Consider the following 17254-nt stretch of genomic DNA (forward strand, 5'->3'; position numbering starts at 1 on the left):
ACACTAAATCAAGAAATATTATTTACCCCTGTCTGCAGAAGCTATATACTCCTAATGCTTTTTATGAAAAAAAATTCATCTCTGTTTATTTACTAATGGAGTTTATTTATACATCGCTAATTCTATTTATAGGATAGAAAGGATATTTATTTTGATCCTATAACATCTCAATTTAAATTTTAATAGTTAATTTGGGTTAATAGAAATTTTAAAAAATATTTAGAGGTAAATAAATTAGTAGAAAATGATCATTAAATCTAACTTAGGATATAATTCTAAATTAAAAAAATGAATTTAAAAAATAATAATTAAAAAAATTAAAAAAATATTATTAAATTATTATTATAATAAAAAAAGGGGAAAAACGTATTAAAAAAAAGGGGGGGAAGAAGAAGAAGAACAAATGACTTTCGGCGTTCCGCGTGCCATCATTATATATATATTATAATAATAAAAAAAAAAAGAAAGAAAGAAGAGAGAGAAAAGAATTAAAAAAAATGTGTGGGACTCACTGAATTTTTATAAAAACTCACCCGTTTCCTTTCGTTTCTTCATTCTTCGTGTGCGTGAGCTGAGACTGAAAGAGCGTCTAGTTTCACCGGTGCGGGAGATCTGAGTTTTTAAGGTAAGAGTTTTTAATAGGATATTTAGGGTGTGATTTTAAGCTTTTTAAGACTAAGTAAGTGTTCTAAAATTTTTTCTTAGTCATCCTTCTTCTTTGGTTTCTGATTTTGTAGTGGTAGAAAATTTAAGATCTAGAAGAGGGATGAATTTATGTTGAATAAATATGGTTTTTGAGGTTGTTAGTAGTATAATAAATATTCTAGAGTATAAATTTATTGGTGATCTTTGAATTTGTGGCTTATGGATCAAATTCTAGACTAGATCTGAAAATATATGTTGATTTATTGAGGTTTAAATGATTATTTGGGATGAGAATGAATTATTATGGCTATAGGATTATGATTCTAAGCTAGAGACTTAATTTTTAATTTTTGGGTATTTTAGGTATGAATTTATGAAATAAAAAGAAAATTTTGATAATAGAAATTAGTTTAGAAGTTGATTTTTAGATTATTAATGTTTATTGATAATTAAAAGAGGAGTTAAAAATTTTACTTAATAGTATTAACTATAGATTTGTATTAAGATTGAGATTAGGAATTATGTTATATTTTTAATTCTATTATTAGAATTATTTAATTAGTTTCAAAAATTGAAACTAATATTTATAAATAATATGTTATTTGTAGATTGTATTATTGGTGAAGATTGTGGTGGGAGAGAAATTGTAAGGAATAATTTATTGAAAGAGCCACAAGGTAACCATGCTTTTAATTTGTGATTAGTGTTACTTCATGTTAATTGAGTGATTATTGAGAAAATTATGAATTTTGTAATATTGTATAATTGTGCAATATTATTATGAATTTGTTTGATTATTGTGAGAGGTGTTGGGAGACTTGCTATTGTTGTTGTATTTATGTGCCACGTGGTACGCCCCTATTGGAGCTCAATAGGTGGCTTGTAAGGGCTCAGGCTAATCTACCTTTGGCCGGGTAATTTAGCACCGAGTGAGGGCTACGGCTCGAGGTTAATGGAGGGATATAAGGATGGTTGTTTGTGTGTATTGTAATATTTCTTATTTTTGTTGAAATTATATTATTTTTAATTCTTACTTAGTAAGCACACACTTAACTGTTTGTATACATTATTATAAATTGGCTTTGATTACTGGGACTTTTGAGTCTCATTATGTGGTTAACAAATTTTCAAGAGAAGAGCCACGAGTGTCACGTGGAGGAGTCCCAAAGGCTTAGTGGTATAGATCCACTGTCTCTTTTGGGTATTTAATTTATGATTTATAATGTGTTATATTGTCAATATTAGGGCTTTTTGTTTATTGTCAATTATATGAATATAAATGTAATCATGCCTTTCAAACTATTTCTATTTTTAGTACAATTTGGATGACTGTAATTTTAATATTTGATTTACTTTGAATTAGTTAAAATGGCATGATTATAAGGCCAAATAACTGGCTTGTGTTGAAAATTTATTAAATTGCTTATTTTACTTGTTGGGAGTATAAGGATGGACAAATGTGATTTAGCCTAATGGCATGTGGGAGTTTAAAATTTATCTAAAATGTTATAGTGTGTGAGTTGAAGCCAATTATAAAATATTTTATATTGAAATTATTGATACAAAAATGTGTTGGATGGTTGTAACCCAACTATGGTTGAGTTAAATTATTTTTAAAAAAAAATTTTGGTGTGTTACAGATCCTATTTATAAGGTACTAAAATTATTGTTCTTTTCATTTTTACCCTTTTTTTTTCTTAGGTTATTAAATATTAGAGTATTTAATTTTTAAAAAATATACTTAATAGGGTAAACTTAAAAAATATAATTACTTATATTTGATGTTTTACTTAATTCAAGTAAAATCATGAAAATAACTTATAAATAGAATAAAAAAATATATTGCAAAATCTTGTTCATTATGCAGATACCAAAAATTTAAAAAAAAAATTCACCAACTTCAATATGTGAATCGATTTAGTAAATTTTTGATGAAACTTCTATCCATACAAGTAATATAATTTAAAAAGTAAGATTTATATACTTACTCTTATATATTTAATATACTTTCATTCAATTAAATCAAGACACGTGGATTTTAATATGTTAATAATATTAATAATAAAAATTTATTATAAAATAAATAATCTATAATAAATACACATATTTTAAGTTAATTAAAATTAAATATTATATATATATATATATGATTAAGTATATAAATTTTTTCTTATTTAAATGTTGCGTTATATTTGCCCCTATGACATGTTCAATGTTAAATAAGTTATATTTTTGATCATTTTAAATGTCATAAAAATAAGATGGTGCATTATTAAGTGGAGAAGAATTTTAAAAAAAATACCTATTTGCAATAAAAAAAAATGTCATCATTATCACGTGATCTCTTCCATTTTCTTGACAGCTCGGACTTGAAGGTGGAAAGCAAGTTCACAATATTTGACGATGGAAAATTCTGCATATTAATTAATGGGTCTTCGGTAAGAAAAGTCATGGAACGTGACATGATTGATTTGATAGATGGAGCAATTTAATATCGCATAAAATTCTAGGTCTAATTTCCATGACGTGTATAATAGATATCTAAAACGACTGGTGGATTAAATTCTCCACAAATTATCAATTAAGAAAACAACTAATTGAGACAATTCAAAGTATAATGTTGACCAAAAAAAAAAAATGCAAGTTCATAGTATGGGCGAAGGCGTAGCCATCCATAACGACTTTGACCGTTGGTATTAAATCATTGTGTGGCCGGGAATCACTTTTGCAAATTACTCCATCGTGCGAACACAATTCCGAAAGAGCCATCCCGGAAATTATGTGCTTTGTCTCCATTCGTTGATTTTTTTTAAAAAAAAAACAAGGATAGTAAAATTTTTAGTCCTCTAATATAATGATATCTTAATTTTATTTGAATTATAGACTTTGTTCTTATTGTTTAAAAAAAATTAATCATTCAATTTTTTATAATTTTAATCTAATTATAACTCAATCTCTATATTTAATTTGTTGTAACTCAGTCTTTGAATTATGCCTCTTACAATTCAATTCATATAATTTTAATTATTTAAATATTAATTCTTATATTTTTAAAAAATAAAATTATAAGAATTAAAAATATTTTAATATTTTAATATTTATAAAGATTAAAATGGTTTAGTCATTTAAAATATTATTGTAATAAATTTTAACATAATTTTATATTTTTAATTTTTAAAATATAGAAACTAATATTTAAGTGATTGGAATTATAGAGACTAAATTATAAGAGTCAGAAATTCAGGAATTAAGTTATAATTGTGTCAAAATTATAGGAAGCAAATGATTATTATTTTTTGTTTAAATAGAAAATTAAATAACATTCATTAATGCTAAAAATTAAATTTGATCCCAACCGAATCATTTGGACTAAAATCTTAACTTTAGTCCAAGTTTATATATGTTCGGTCGTTGAAGGAGTATTTGGTCAAAGCACAAGCGGAGTCTAGGGGCTCCATGGTAATGCTACTGATAAAAAGAGTTTAGGAGGGAAGAGAGGGTTGGTGTAAGGCAGAGAAGGCGAACGAATTTAGGGGGAAAGAGAGAGGCCCGCGAGAGAGAGAAGTGATGAAATGAGGGATGTGTCAAAAATAATAGTCAAATTACATTATTTCACATGGTTTAACAGTCAGCGCCGGTCTCTTTAAAGTCAAGGGTTAAATTATACACCATCCACTTCAAATTATAAAATATTTTTAAATAAAATTTTATATATTAATAAATTTTATTAAATATACTTAACAATTTTATTTTTAAAAAATAAAAATATAAACCTCCTAAAATACTCATCATTTAATATATTAAAAAAAGAAGTGATGGAAATTAATTATAAAGAGATAAAGGATAACATTAAAATTGATATATTTAATAAAACCTTAATATATGCAAAGTGTCTTATATTTTAAGGCAAAAATATTTTTTTAAAAGTGCTCTATGATTTAAGATGGAAGAAGTATTATTTTTAAAATTTTAAAGATAATATTGCTTTATTTAAAGAGTTAAAGGTGCTAGACGTTACCTCTCAAATAGTTTGAAAGAAAAAAAATTTATAATTATTTCTTTAGATAAAATAAGCCATGAAAATAGTGAAAAAGTGATTATAATCAAGTCACGATGGATCTAGCATTTATTCATGCTGAATTATTAAAGATAAGGCCAATATCTATAGTTGACAAAAATAAAATTAAAGATAATATCTATAAGACTTGACATTGACATGCATGAGAGTATGCGTTTTTATATTTTACAATTTATACTTTTTTTAATATTTCGTAGCCTCTCAATTTTTAATTTGAAATTCAGTGAATATTAACACATAACTTCACTATATTTAAATATCAATATTATTGATTAATCTTTTAAAATATTAAAAAAATAAAGTTTACTAAACCAAACTCACCTCATCCTTGTCCCAAATACTAGTTAGGAATTAGTTAAAAAAATAGCAATGAAAAATGAAGATTCAAGACTCAAATAAACTCATTAAGTCATTATACTTGCAAGTTTGCAACTAAAGGGTGAATTAAGAAACAAAGAGAAAGGGCAATAGTGAATTTGGAAAAGACAGAAAGGTTTTCCTTGTGTCGAGAATCTCAACTTTGCCACTGCTGTTGCTCACCGCAAGTGTACGGGTCGTAGCAAGTAATATAAAATGAGTAGAGTATCGTTCCCTCGAGGATTTGTTTAGAAAACTATAATCAAGCAAAAGACTAAGCAAATTTGATTAAGTTGAGCTACACATAGTTAGGTGAAATGATTTTGCAAATGAAACTAACACGAAAAAATTAAGAAAGTGAGTGATTCACAAACTTCCAACACAAATTGAGACCTAGGATTAATTGTCCCCCTTGCATTTCATAACACCAAAATTACCTCCTCTCATAAATGCTTTTAATGAAAATAAGTGCTAACCTAGGGTTCTAAAAATACTTGGACAAGCTCTCTCAAGTCATGAACAAGTGTTTAGTTAAATTAATTGCCCAATCTCTTGTTACAATTAATAAAACTCAATTTTAAACACCAACCCTAATGTGGCTATGCAAGGCTAGCAAGTATATCTCTATCTTACTAGCAAAACCATCCATTCAACATGCAAATATCAAGTTCTTACACAATTTTACCCAAGTTCTACACTCAACCTAGCCCTCTCAAGCATCAATTAAGTGAACCCAACATCTAAATGGTGGCCAATCAAGTAGAAGCATTAAGGAAAGAGTAAAATAAACACATATATATCATTAATCACAAAAAGAGAGGAGAAATATGGTGTTAATCCATATAAGGGTTCCAAATAATCCTAGAACAAAGGGTTTAGCTACTCATAATCATCCACAAGCTACAAATATACAAAATAAGTGGACCCATTTCAGATTACAAGAGAGGAAAGGGAAGAGGAATAGAAAAACCAAAGAAAATGAGCTCCAAATGTCTTCAAAACTTCAATCTCTTGATTCTAACTCTTCCAATGCCCAAACCCTAACACAACCAAGCTCCAAAAGTGTCTAAAAGTCTGAAAAATGCGTTCTGGGTCGAGCTCTCAGCTTATATGTATCCTAGCCAATTAATTTCTGATAAATGAAACGCAGCGTTTTTCTGACAATGGCGAAAGTCGCGAACGAAAGTCACGACTTTGGGACGACTTTGGCAGTTTTACACTGTTTTTACAGCTAACGAAAATTATTCATTTTGCTCTTGATTTCTTCATCCAAAAGCCTTCCAAAAACATCCACAAAGCTCCAGAAATGCTTTTAATCAAAATTTCAATCAAAATAACATGAAATTAGGCTAAAAATATAAAATTAAAGTCAAGAACACAAGCCGAAAACAAAATGCACATTTTTTTAATTTGGGCAATAAAAACATATACAATTAAACCAAAATGGATTAGAATTTAAGGAAAATATGATGAAATAACATGAACTTCTAGATGTTAACAACTGCCCTTTGACCTAATATCCTGACTCTGATATTGGTTATACTTTGAATGTAATAATATTGGTAATGGTTCATATATATTATTGAAGTTTTTTTATATCTTTATCGAATTAGAAAATGTATGTTACTTAAATTATTTGACAAAAACTTCATTGCTAATATTAATATTTTAATAGGAGCAAGTAATCTTTTTTTCCATGTCATTGTGCTTGATTAAAGAACCTTGAAAATTGACCATGACGAAACAAAGGCATAAAAAATTGTCAACATTTCTTTAGTCTTGTTAATTTTTTTTAATGACAAAATAATAGTAATAATTTCTACCACTTGGACAGTGAAAGATAGTCACCAAAATTATATCAATTAGTTATAATACTATGTTTTTAATGATATTATTTTGAGGGAAAATTTCTCAAAAAGGCTTGACCATCAAAATTTATTGTGCTAAAAAACCTAGAATTTGTTTAAGGACCGAAGTACTTAGAAGAATAAAAAAAGTTAGTCAAATTACCAAAATGCCCTCACCAAAATTGCAGGCTTCTCCCTGTGTAACCTCAACATTGCATACAGCTCCTCCTCCTCCTCCTCCACCGTCAATCCTGACCTCACACATGACACCTCCTCTTCCTCTACAATCGCCTGTGATCTTGCACATGATTGTGGTTTTTTAAGATATGTCTTATTCTTCCTTGCTTCCCTCATTCTCCATATTTTTCTCATAACTGTACCCCTAAATTCCTCCCAATCTTCCCTTTTCTTCTCGATTCATCATTGAGAGATGTTACTAGTGGTGAAATTCTTGGATCTTGTAACAAAAGGAAAAAAAAACATTGATTCAATTATCACTCTTCCTACTTGAATCCATCCACTTTCTATTTTGTGGCACTTTGATTCGATTGTCACTCTCTTGTCACCGTTCATCATTCTCTTACTATTCAAGTTCATATCTCATACCTCTTTCCCTATTAATGGCATTGGTGGCAATCGTTCTTTCAAGTATGCACATGTTTATTCATTCATTGCCTTGTTTTATTATTATTATTAATGAATTATTTTGTTTTGACTTGTAATTCAAACTTAGATTTTTTTTGTTGAATGATAATGTGTTGATTTACTCAGCATCGGTCAAAGATATCAAGACAACAATCAACAATATGCAAATTATATGTTAGTGAGAGTTACTTACAAGGGTACACTAGTAGGTAGGATCAGGATGATGAAATTAGACCATCTAAGTTCTATAAGACATTTAGATGAAGGTATGGTGATTCGTTTTATTCTTATTTGGATCCATTAATTTATTATATTGACTTTTAGTTGTTCATTGGGTGTATAAGGTTATGAAATTGATCATCAAATTTTAACTAGGATGAAAATCAAAATGTAGATGCTCCTCATATATTTCATATTACTCTCAATCTTGTCTCGGAGATATCACTACTATGAGGTTTGGTTTCATTCTATATGCAATGTTATGCTTTGGATAGTAGTGGGAAAGGCTAATGATTATTCTAAAATATCCATTATATGAGTATGTAAGGGAGGAAGTGATTCATATTATCACTAAGTGGGCAATGATTATGGAAAAAGTCCATAATTCATTAGTTAGTTTCTATAAATTAATTACGAGTTTTGATGTTGCTAATAATGTTATTTGTCATTCTTTGAAAGTAATTGACTATAATTATGATAATAACCCCCCATTTTGCAACACAAATGGTTCCATTTTTACATTATAATATTTCTTTAGCTTAAATATCTTCCAAACTTGGAATTTCATAACTGTTCATCATTTTTGGGTTTTGTGTAATGTCCTCCAACATTAACTATACTTTTCAATCCCTAAAGCTAATAATTTAAGACAACACCAAATGAGAAGTAGGATTAACCTTGGCTTTTTTATAAGAGCTCCAAAGATTAATTAAGAATATGTTTGAGTAAATGGGATCTTAAAATAGAATAGTTTAAATTGAAGACAATAGGATAAAGCCCTTGAAAACATTTAAGATTAGAGCGAGAAAGGTTTTTGGAAGCATGAAAAAAATTGAGCGTTTAAAACTAGACAAAAAAGAGGATCAAAATAGTCATTTGCTTAAAACTGACGAAAACATAAGATCGGATCAAAATATGTCAACTTTTGTAGCTAACAAAGGCTTCCTCTAGGGCCAACAAGCCATGACAGCACTTGATTTCAACTTCTAGTGCACCTAACTTCTAGCTCAGACCTCCAAATAAGGTTATCCAAGTGTCCACAAGCAAACAAATATGTAATCTAGCAAATGCCTTTGGTTTCACAATTATTCAATATTAAAAGGGAATTTTGGACACTCGGGACTATAAGCATACAACCCTAGTCCCAACGTCAACTAAAAGTCCCCAAACCCTAAACTCTTCACCATTAGCACTCACAAGTTATAAATATTCAAGTTATACCTCTTAAGGCTTACCATCAACTATGAGGTTAATCTAATTGGAGATAAATAACAACCCCTACAAATTGTGAAACCATAACATGTACCTACATGCACAACTTAATCCATAAGCAAAAACATATAAGAGTTCACATCATCGGCTAAGCTAACTTCATAAGTTACAAGTAAAAGATAGTTAAATAGATGCAAATGATCCATAATGTTAGTAATAAAATATTCAAATTACATACTAATAATAATTAGAGACATTATACTTAGTTAAATGTCTCTAACTTTGCTTGCTTCCCTTTGTCCTGAATTTGAACACCACCTAAAAATTATTAAATCATGAGAGTAAGATTATATAATCTCAGTAACCAAGTATTAATTAAAGCACATGAATGTGTGGCACATAAAAGCATTTACAATATATATTCACATGTATAAATTTCACAATTATTCAATATGGACCTCCATGACATAATCATGACCACAAAACATGTGAGATAATAATGATGATGATTATACATGATCATGATTCACCTTTATTACTCTCCTTATATCTTTTGATTGAATTCATGAGCTATAAAATCATGTAAGACTAATTCGTGTAACTAAACTAGCCCTACTTTCCAAATGTGAGGCATAACCTAGCCTAAGACTCATACTCACTTTCAAACCATAGATTCCCCTACTCCAAACTCATAAGATATTATTTTGCCTAGTCCAGGGAAATACTGTAACCCTCTCCCATATCCACTCGATACAGGAGAAGATTAATAATCACTACTTAAACACACTAATTTAAAAATCATAAAATTTATTTGAAAAGCTTAGGCCAAAAACTTGTTTTGTAAAAATCATCAAAAACCATAATACATCTATATGAATATGTAGTGGACACAACCCATAAACATTCCTGTCTCAATTACATGCATTTCAAATCACAAAAATCAAGTTAGAAATTAGACCGTGCGCCATGCCATGCAATATGTGTGCCATAACATGTGGCATAAAGCCACACGCTTAACTTTCTGTGCCATACGCCGTGGTATGTGGTACCATACACCGCAGCATGCCAATTCAAAGTCATTTTGACAATAAAATGATGAACTTCTAACGTGCACCATTTTCACATACGATATCTGATCAGAGTGATTCAAGTGCCATATAAAGTTTATCTCATAAGCTAACTAATGAGTCATGTTTAGACATAATCCAATGATCTAATTAAAATTTAGACACCCTAGTGTAAAATGTCACTTTTTTGAAAATTTTTACACATCCAAGCATTCAAATCGATCTCTTTCTCTCATTAGACCATACAAGGTCTTAAATCAAGTCTAAAAGGATCTAACACACTTAATTAACCATAATAAATTACAATTATGCACATATATTAAAATTTGACCCCTCAATGACTAATTTTCACATTTCATCAACTCTTAGAATTTAACACACTTTGGCACAACTTAGCCCACTTAACCTTTTTCTCTATACATTCATATATATTCACATTCATAACATATTTATTACTCAATCTTAGCCCCAAATTACTTAAGATTCACCATTTTCAACACAAACTCATACAATTCTTAGCCCATAATTCATTTCACCACATATATACATAATTGGGCTAAGATTTCATAAAATCACTACTTGAAATATGCATACAATCCTATAGCAACTTATTTACATATATATACACAAGTTCTTAGTTCATTACACATCTCAGAGACTTCCACGACAACGACACCACTATACCAGTCCTGTTTCCCTCCCCTTGCCCTAATTACTGCCTGATCTTGTAAAAATGTAACGATGGGGGTAAGATAAAAATCTTGATAATATAATAACTCACTCCCATTAACTATCACATGCAACCATATGAAAGTAAAGTATAATATACCATTTAACAAAGTATGTCACATATTACATTCCAAATAACACTCATATCAAACATTTTATAACTTTTACACTTATTTCACCACTTTTCTCTACTTATACCATATATAGCAACATATTGCATCACATAGCATGATCACTACAGACCAAACCTCTAAATCACCCCGACATAAAACCATAGGCTTACCTTGGATCAATATATACTCTCATTAGCCCTGAGCTCACCTTTAGTGGTAGAATCACTTGACCAAAAGTGTTCTATCTCACTTTCAAATTATGATTTCCCTTAATACACACAATAGGGTGTGTTTGACTCAACACTATATCACACAAACACTAAGGAGTTCAATATCTCTAACACTATACCTCAATAGGTATTAAAAAGATCTTATCCAATACTGCATCTTGAAAGGCACTAAAAAGGTATAATTCTCCAACACCACACCCCGTCGGGCACTAAAGAGAATATGCCATATGATCTTATCACCATCTCTCCAATCGAGTAAACTCTCACCCTTATGATCATTCTTTTTAAATCATTTATAAGTTCTCAATTACCACTTTACTCATACATATATACATATACACATTTTCATAACAACTTACACAAGTTTCAATACTCGTTTAACTAAAATCTCTTTTTTGCAATAAACACACAATGCTATAAAACATAGTTACAACAAAATTATTTCATGCATTACATAACAAACTCACACATAGTTACAACAAAAAGTCAACCAAAGAAAGTTATTCGGTTACCTCAACCCTTCTGTCACTAGAAAGGTTACCTATAGATTTTAACTGTCACAATAGCTTATCACAAGCTTCCTTTCTCAACTCACACATTCAATATCCAATCTAAATGCATTTGGCACAATTTAGTCATTTAGTCCATTTTGACCAAAAACACATATTTACTACTTATGGCTAATATTCAGCTGTAAACCCTTTTCCTTTTATCCATCTTAAGTCCATTACTAACTGATTATCTTTTACATCACCTCAACCTTTCTCATTTCATTCAAATTAGATTTTCACCCTAAAATCTCTCTTTCTTAGGGCTAAATCAAGCCTGTGAGTTCAAATCTCTATCATACAGCTTTAAGCTAATCGTAAAGATCTAATTTAACTCTTAATAACCTTTTTATTATTATTGGGCAAGAATCAAATCCCTAAAACTTTACTAATTTATTTTCTCTATAACTTATATTCAAGGAAATTTGTGTAGAATGGAAGATGAGGGTTATATGTAGCTTACTTGCCAAGTTATTGATTAGAAGTACCTTTCAACTGAAATGGCTTGCCCTAGCTCTTCTGCCCTTATTCTATTCTCCCTCTCGTGTGTTTTTAATTTCTTCCTTCTAAAATTTCACAACTTAAGAAGTCATTTTCTAATCTATGTGCTGCAGCGCATGTAGCACAAGCCGCAACACATGGCATAGTGAGAATAATTCTCACTACATACACTTGCTTCGACCCAAAACACAATACTTTCACCCATGCCTATTCGTACAACATCCCAATTAGTAAACCATCACATAACCATCCAAATCTCTAATCTCACACTAATTACCACTTTACCCTTGGTTATCAGCTAATTACAGGATTAAGAAATTCAAAATGTTACAAATATCTTGTTTGAGGTAACAATCAAGAATCAACATATTGAGGCCTTGTGGTGCTGGTGAGCACCACATGAAATTTTCTTACACCATACTCTCTCGAGTAAACTCCCACCTATCTGTGGTCATGCAACTCCATGAAATGATAATTTTCATTATCATAATCATGCTCATCCATCTAGATGATCATTCTTATATTCATATATTATAAATACATAGCCACATTTAGTAAATCACATTTAACTACATTTCCATTATCATAATATGCTATATAATCATGATCAATATATTATGCACAATGACATGTTATAGCTAAAGCCACACTCAGCTCATATCATAATCATCCTCATACTCAAGAAATCATATAATCTCAATCATGTTCAATAAATTACATTCAATCACATCATCATCATCTAGTCATGCTAAAGCAACCAATATTAAACTCACCTAAATAAGCAAGACATACTCATTCATTACATAACCTATATCATAAATCTCAAGCCTTGGTCACATGTAAGTTTTCATTCGCATACCATAAAGCCATTCATTCACATACCATGATCAATCAAGTTCATAACTGTAAATATAAACATATACTAGAATTGAACTCTTGATTACCTCAACTCTTGTTTTACCATACCAAGAGTACAATGTAGATTCCAAGAAAGCTCACAAACAGTCCACAAGCTTCAAAAGTAGTTAATCTACAATTTACTATTAATAATCATCATTAATGACTAAACTTCATTAATTAGCTCTTCATCGTGATTAAGGCCTCAGACCCTAGTTAGTGATTTTGGCAATAAAAAAAATCTCATGTTAAACTTTTATTGGCTTATTTAAGCCCTATTAAGACTCACACTGTTAAACTTCACCATTAGCTTTCTATGCGAATTAGTATTAGCATTATCTCTAAACCCATTATTAATACTAATAGTCAATAGCATTAGTTTAAACCAACTATTAGTTTAGAACAACATGCTTAAACTCCATTGAAGTCATAAGGACAATTAGAACTTAACAAACAATTCAGATAGTAACTCCCTTCCTTAAAAAACTTGAAGAAATTACATAAAAGAGGTAAGAGGAAAGGAGAAGGGACCTACCTAAGGTGTAGATAGCCTAAAATCACATTTAAGTATCCCTTAAATATAAATCCTAGCAAAGCTGCACATCCCTCTTCAATTTCTCTTCAACACTCTTTTATTTTGCTATCTAATTGGTATTTTGTGAATTCAAATGTTCATCTTATCTACCATGGCAGATGATCAAAAATGAAAACCTTGACTTAAGCCCATTAAATTGAGCCCAAAGTGACCCAAATTATGCCTAAGGCTTAGTTTTAAGTCCTATATAAGGTCTAATGGACCTAAAAGGTCATCTAAACTTTTAATTAATTTGACTAATCCTTAAAGTCAATTTTAGGATGTTACATTTTGTAATTAGATCTGAAATCACTTATAATAAAATCTATAAAAATATGAAATAATCATTTTTTTTTGTACTGAATGGGATAAAATTGGATACCTAAAAGTTGCCTCTTATATGATTTTTATGGTTCATGTAGGTTGAAACATGGATTATAGAGTTAATTATTTCCCTATCTTTCATTCACTTTAGATATTTGAGAAATCAATTTAAGGCTGTTCATATGCTACTATGTTTGCATTTATACCTATGAGGAGTTATTGCAAGAGTAGATATGAGTACAAACAAAATTATATCTAATGGAAGAACAAACCTTTCTATGGATTCAGCCTCAACTCTTCAAGTTTTATTGATAGATTAAGATTTTCAAGACTAAAGAAAGTCAATGAATATATGACATTCGAGTAGGATTTGGAAAATGGTATGGTAAATTGCTCTTGTAATGATTTAAAGAGCTAAAGGTTGCCATCAATGTTTAGTGAGCACAACTCAAGATTGATTCCAAGCCTTCTTGATGAGATATATATCACTCCATCTAGGTTTTCTTCTTGCATTTCTCAAAGTTTGTATGGATGATATTTTGTAAAGATTGCATAGATGACATTTTGTAAAGATTACTTATTGTGATGTAGTTGGAGTTTTGTATTAAAAGCATTGTTGTTTCTATGTAGTGTTTCTTTTAGACTCAATGTTCAATGCAAAAAAATGCTTTATGATATGATGTTAATATGTAGTTGTCATTCCATTAAATAGTTCCAAATTTGTATGAGTATATTTATCATACTAAGTACATTTTCAAGATATGATATAATTTTTTTATGAAAACAATGTAGCTAGAAGCTATGATTCCTTTTTTATCTATGTTTTTTTTAGAATATTCATGGGTGCTTTCATGAAAAATGAAAAATTTTTAAAATATCTATTGTATTTTCATGAAAATTGAAGAAGCAAAGGCTATGATTCCATTTTGTTCATATGTACTAGGCTTACATGATATGCAAGATTTCTCTCGTCATATATATCACTCTTCCGCATATACAATACTCCCTCACATATGCAAATTTATTTCACAATATGCATCATTTCTTTCATTATATGCAACTACTCTCCTATATGTGCAATACTCTTTTCTTATTATATGCAATACTCTTTCGCATATGCCACACTTTCTCACACAAGCAAGTTTCTTGCATGATATGCAATATTTCTTATGCAACCACTCTCCTGAATATATAACACTCTCCTATATATGCAAATTTCTTTCACAATATGCAATGTTTCTTTTGTCATATGCAACAATCTCTCTTACAAATGCAAATTTCTTCCACAATACACAATACTCTTCTGCAAATACAAATTTCTTCCATAATATGCAATGTTTCTTCTGTCATATGTAAGATTCTTTCGTTATATACAAGATACTTCTATATATACACATTAGGAGCTAACATGTTCATATTGAACAACTTTATATGACATTAACATTGAAGGACCTTGTTTTACATATTGACACTAAAGGAACTTGTGCTTTAGTGCTCAATAAATTATCACTAAAGGACCTCGTGTGACGTATTAACAATGAAAGACCTTGCTCAACCTTCTTCTTTATTCTATTAAGGTCATTTAAGTCATTTACCTACCAATATATCAAAAATGGAGGACCTAATGTCTTAAGGCCTTTTTAGCAATAAATTTGCTGATCAAGTCTTTTTAAGTAATTTTCCCTTATTTTGACTACAATTTTTAAGTTAAAAGCCTAGCATATGTTAGTAAAATAGTTCCAAGAGTGATGGTACTTATAGTAGTCTTTCCCTCACTACTTTTTTCTTGATGAGAGTTTGTGGTTGGCTAGTAGTGAGATGAACTTTTCTTTTAAGAGGAAGTTAAAGATCTCATTAATTTTATTTACGTCAAATATATATTATGCCTATGCAGTGTTGGTAGTATGCTTCTTGCCCTCCTCAACTTTTGGAGATAGGAGTGGGTAGGCGACTATTCCTTTTCTAGTGAGGTTTGCCACTAATATGTCCTATGATGCCTCTACAAAATGAGTTCTCCTAATGGCTCTCTTGCTTTAATTATCCTCGATGAGCAATTTTTTATATTTAGTTACCTTAGCCATGTGTGTGAATAGGTTGTGAAACTTCATGCCTTAGAATTTCTTGCAAAGTTCTAGGTTTAGGTCCATCTGAGTCATCTTGACATATTCAATCTTTGGGAGTTGTAATTTACACCAGCTATGTAGTTTCTTAAATATGTTCAAGAACCTTTCAAAACTTTCTCCCAGTTGTTGTACTATCATATAGAGTTTCAAGATGCATAATTCAAATCCAGTCGTGTGGAATTACTTATGAAATTTGCTCTGTATCGTCATTTATCTGGATATAAAGTTTCTTGAGAGCTTGGCATATTGTGAAATGCCAATCCTATAAGTAAACTAGGGAACAACCTTAGTTTCATGTCAAAGTAGGTCAGCTTTTCACACTAAAAAGTAAACCTTGCTATGCTCCAAGGTTGATGCCTTTCTTTTTTTGAGAATAGCTTGCATTAGGGAATGCAGAGGCCTTAAGAAAAAGGTTTCTCATGATCAATGTATTTAAGGTAAAGCTTTTAGAACTCAAACCTCAAATAAGGACCTCAAACCCAAGTTTATACAACTCTCTAACTACTTTGTTGACAGCCTTTAAGTCCACTACAACTAGCTTTCTTTCTCTATAAGTGTTAACTTTATTCCTACTTGTTAAGGCATTGCCCCTAAACCTTTTATAACTTGTAAAGGATCAGTTTCATAAGCAATATGATTATTCAAGGGATCCGTGTGAGCATAGTAGTTTACTTTAGAGGAATTTCAATTTCTTACATCAAAGCAATTATTTTAGCTTGTTGATCCTAGGTAATAGGGTAGAGCATAATGATCATTAGCTAACGGTTGTTGCTTAATTGATTCTTTTAATTTGAAGGGTTGCCCTTATACTCCTCGCATGTAGGGCTCTTCTCTAGAGTGCCCTGATAAGGGGTCTTCATAGTTCTTGCATGGATCATTGTGTGGGTTGCAAACTAATTGGCTAGAGATTGCATAGTCACAGCTATTACTTAGTACAATTTTCAACTACCTTTTATATTATTATTCCTCTTATTGCTTATGAAAGTATTCCTACTCTCTTGGCTTAGCGATTTGAATTCTGTCTTTCTCCTTTACCTTTTATATTTGATGAGTGCTGAACATCACTTCCTTATCAACTTTTTTCTTATTGTCCTATTCATAATGCTTTACGGAGTCATTGAAGGTCTTCTTGATTTTTTGAACTT

This window comes from Prosopis cineraria, unplaced genomic scaffold (genome assembly GCF_029017545.1).
Source record: "Prosopis cineraria cultivar Desert tree isolate PC_DT_omini unplaced genomic scaffold, ASM2901754v1 PC8, whole genome shotgun sequence".
Taxonomy (NCBI): Eukaryota; Viridiplantae; Streptophyta; class Magnoliopsida; order Fabales; family Fabaceae; genus Prosopis; species Prosopis cineraria.